Source organism: Nicotiana sylvestris, chromosome 5, assembly GCF_000393655.2.
Source record: "Nicotiana sylvestris chromosome 5, ASM39365v2, whole genome shotgun sequence".
Classification (NCBI taxonomy): domain Eukaryota; kingdom Viridiplantae; phylum Streptophyta; class Magnoliopsida; order Solanales; family Solanaceae; genus Nicotiana; species Nicotiana sylvestris.
Genome location: NC_091061.1, coordinates 57,354,681 through 57,359,164, shown reverse-complemented (window position 1 = coordinate 57,359,164; position 4,484 = coordinate 57,354,681). Strand labels below are relative to the sequence as shown.

General features: G+C 38.0%; 1 long non-coding RNA gene across 1 annotated transcript; it reads right to left on the bottom strand.

Moving 5' to 3' along the window:
- Positions 1–2,042: 2,042 nt before the first annotated feature.
- Positions 2,043–3,202, bottom strand: LOC138891221 (uncharacterized). Its single transcript, XR_011407576.1, has 2 exons — positions 2,758–3,202; positions 2,043–2,457 (listed from the first exon to the last, which is right to left on the bottom strand). It is a non-coding gene; the product is annotated as an uncharacterized lncRNA (long non-coding RNA).
- Positions 3,203–4,484: the final 1,282 nt, after the last annotated feature.

Sequence of the window (4,484 nt, the reverse complement as noted above, 5' to 3'; positions counted from 1 at the left end):
CCTTTACGATGTCTCCTCTAGGCCTGATCTTCAACAACCCGGTGAGACCTCCCAAGTATAGATTGACCTTATCTTGCCCTGATTTAACCAGATCTTCCCACCACATACACAGCTCCAAAGGGATCTTGTTCATGACTGTTATTGGCAAAATTTGACTCGTGCTCATTCTACACATTTATTAGGGTGATTAAGCAAAATCATGACTCATTTGACTCAAGAAAAGTTTATATTTTTTTAAATTGTCATGTCAAGAATAAAACCCGGCTTTGCAAATACGGCCTTTCAGCACTTCCGGGGAGAAGATTTTAAGGATGTGCTTGTTAACCAGCCTAAAATTTGAAAAAGAGACCAAAAGTGGCTGTTCTTTCTAAAACAGCCTTCCGGCGTCCTTTTGGGGACATTCGGCTATTTTAGACAAAAATGGCATCACCCCGCTTATTTAAAATAAAATTATTTTTTGTTCTTTTTGGGGCTATTTTTGCAAAAGGGAAGTTGGACCCGATGGGGGTTGCCTACGTATCCCACATCCGGTGAGAATCAAACTGGCGTAGTTCGGGCAATTTGACAAAATAAAAACCAACTCTTTTTTTCTTCTTTTTTCTAAAAAAAAACACAAAAAATTTCTTTCTTTTTTTTTTTAAAATTTCGGCAGAGTTTCAGTATATTTTGGGACATCGGTTTTTCAAAAACAAGCAATTATCTCTCTTAGCCCTCACATTGACTTTCCTTCTCTCAACATTTTCCCTATAAGCCGATCAACATGCAAATCCGAAGCAAATCAATACACAAGTAGCAAGTAGGATGCATCAGGATGGTCTTTTTCATTTCGGGTATACATGTCTTAGACAGACCCAACCCCTGTGTTGAGTCTCCAAAGTCAAATGTACATGATACAAATAAACGTTCCTACGAGGGATCCAGCATGAGACTGAGTTATTCTAGGTTTAAAACCTGGGTGTATTGTTCTAGACCTGGCTTACCCGAGCGGACAACTCGAGCCGAGGAGGGCTGCGTACCGGTAACCAAAAGATCATCCGGCTTTGTAACTTGTCCGAACCTCATTCTATTTGGGATATGACACTAACAGAAAGAAGTCACGTCAGCGTGCACTCCTCAGGAGAGAGAAGAGAGGGGTTTCGTAGCAGTTTATGTACAGTTCAAATAATATCAAAGCGGTAAAAAGCAGCATTTAGCACATTAGGCCCAAACATGTAATAAAATCAGATAATAAACATAGCCAATTATAACAATTATTCTAAGCTCGAATTCTTGAACCCTGAACCATAGATTCTGGGTTCGTTCCCCAGCAGAGTAGCCAGAGATGTCACACCTCCTTTTTTACTACACCACGAGAGGGTGTATAAGGGAGTTTTTTCCAACTTAAAGTGACAATCGAAACGCGATTATTTTATTAAAAATTCAGAGTTGTCACTTGGGATAATTTATGGTATCCCAATTCACCGGTTTTAAATCCCGAATCGAGGAAAAGATTGACTTTGTATTACAGTCCGCGAACACAGAAATCCGGATAAGGAATTCTGTTAACCCGGAAGAAGGTATTAGGCATTCCCGAGTTCCGTGGTTCTAGCACGGTCGCTCAACTGTTACAATTGGCCTATTATTTGATTTTAATACATGTTTTAACCTACGGTTCAATTTTAACTTTATAACCGCTTTAATTAATTGTTTTTAGGAGAAAGATTCAACGTAATCTAAAACATGTCTTGAACCACGTCACATAAATGTACCCGCGGTCCACAACACATTTTATTTAACGTTGTTGAGATTTGGATTTGGGTTACACAAATGCGCACCCGAGTTTAGGAAAATAAATTTTAAATAGCGTCTAAAGCAACTATGCACTTTCAACTTTGCGAGGGCTATGAAATTTCAACTAAATGGCACGCCTCAATTTCTAAGGAGATCACATTGATTATCCGAGGGTCATAGGTTTTGAGACTTTATTTTGCATGGCACGCCTCTATTTATTAAAACTAACATGATCGGTCATAAAAATCATTCAAATTTGTCCATCCATCATGTTCCAACCAAATGGACAATATCACGCATTAAAACAGAGGAGAAAGAGAAATTTTATACGTATGCATCGTGTTAGCCAAAATTGACAATCTCTTTGTATTTAATTACGTTAAAAAGCCTAAAAATCTCAATTAAAGTCTAACTATTACAGTTCTTATCCCCTTCCCTATAATAAATGTTGTTTAATGTAAGCGTGACTATATCAAATGTAGGAGATAAAAATTAACAAGCCAAACCTCATGCTCCGTGAGAACATATCCAAAGTAACGATGTTGAGGTAGAGTAGTCCAAAATTTCAAATTGATGGCTTGATCTCCTCGAGAAACAACTGCAGATAGAAGATGTTCTCAAAGTAACGATGTTGAGGTAGAGTAGTCCAAAATTTCAAATTGATGGCTTGATCTTCTCGAGAAACAACTGCAGATAGAAGATGATTTAGAAGGCTATGACACAAACCTTCTGGAATGGAGGCAACAAAAAGTTGCATATCCATTAATTCCATATTATCAAACAAAATGTGATTTACACATTATTTACCAATAAATACAAAAGCAGCATGACTAAGGTATAACCCAAAAGAATACAAGCAACACCTCAACGTTCTTAACAAATATGGAAACAAAATTCAAAATGGTTTCAACAAGTAACTTCAACAGAATAAAAGCAAACAAGCAATTTAACCATTATCCAAGTAGATTATAAGGCAAAAAATCGGACCTCTTGCACAAATGAACAGGGGTTGGAACTACAAGCCTAGCAATTTGGTAGTTCTGGATTGGAGCTTTCGCCGATAACTACGAACAGATCAGTCGGCTGGACACCTCAACGGCAACCTCGAACGGAACCTTGCCGGCGACCTCAATTTCCAAATGATACCAAAACGAAACCACGTGATGAATTCCAAATTCAATAAGAAAATCTATGAGATTAGAAAGCAGAATAATCGGAAGGGGTGAGATCTGGTGGAGGTTCTTTGCAGAGGGGTTTGCGGCTAACTTGGGTTTTTGTATATTGGGGATAATAAGGTGTCATTAGCTTGAAGTCTTGAATGAAGGATGAAATCACGTTACATTCAGTGAGCAAAACCTTGGATTTTTCGGAAATTTCATTGAATGAAAATGGAAATCCTCATCTTCAGTAGGCGTAGGACTGTGTATGTCTATGAAACGGCTGAAACTCCTCCTCTTAGCTCTGTACGGTTTTTTATGTTAAGGGTTATGGGCCTAGAAATTATGGGCTTGTGAATTATGGGCTTTTATGACTAGCTTTGTTTAAAATTAGTTTAATTAATTAAAAATTTATCCATATAAAAATATTACCAAAAATATAAATTAACCCTACTAAAACAAAAGTAATCATTAAAATAAAATTGACCGTTATAAGAAACTATTTTTGGTATTTTTTCAAGATTAAAAAATGACTTTAAAACACTAACCTATTTTTTGTAATTTTCGTTTTCTTGTAATTAAATAGAGTAAAAGAGTGAAAATGAGTTGAACTGGCTGTATTAGGCCTAAATTAAATATTTACGTGCAAAAATATGAAAATTCTTGGGGAGGTTCAAAAATCACATGTCTACAAACCCTCGATTTTTAAAACTTATATCTGCCCAGGCGCGTTCTTTTTCGCGAATGCGAGGCTACTATCGCGAACGCGATGCACAAAAGTCCTACTGGCCAATTTCCTCTTTCGCGAACACAAGGACCACTAGCGAACGTGTAGCTTACACTGGCAGACCCAACGCGAACGCGAGGACCATGTTATGAACGCTGTAAATGCCTAATTTTTGCCTTGTATATATATGTATGTGTGTGTGTGTATGTGTTTGTTCTTATTTGTGTATGTATAGATTTTAAGAATTGAGTAATGGTTTGATAAACGGGGTATGGATTGGGCTAGTATAATTTAATTAAAATTGTGCCAAAATTGGCCCAAAATTTGAGCTCAATGAGCCCAAATCCGGTCCAAAAGGGGGCTGCCAAGAAGAGCTTAAAACGACGTAGTTTTGTCTTGAAACTACGTCGTTTTGGTTAAGTGACAAGATTCAATCTCATCCACCCATCTTGATTTAATCCAACGGTCTTAGTTTGATCTTCATCCTAGTTATTTAAAGCCTAAAATCCCCAAAAATTTGCCCCATTTCCCCCTTATTTCCTCTCTCTTCTTTCCCTCTCCTTCTTCTCTCTTCTCTCTCTCTTCACTCTCTCTACACCGCCCCAGCTTCGCCCACCGCCGCTTGCCGGAAATCGCCGCAGCCGGCGGACCACCTCCAAATACCTCCAAATTCACGCCACGTAATCTCCACAACTTCCTCTTTCCATATCTCCAAACCAAATCCTAAAAAAATCCCTCAAACTCCTTGAATCTTATATCTAGGAAACTTTTCCGTCACTTTTTTGCCCGAATTCTTGAAGCTCCAACCACTACCACCCCAAAATACCTAC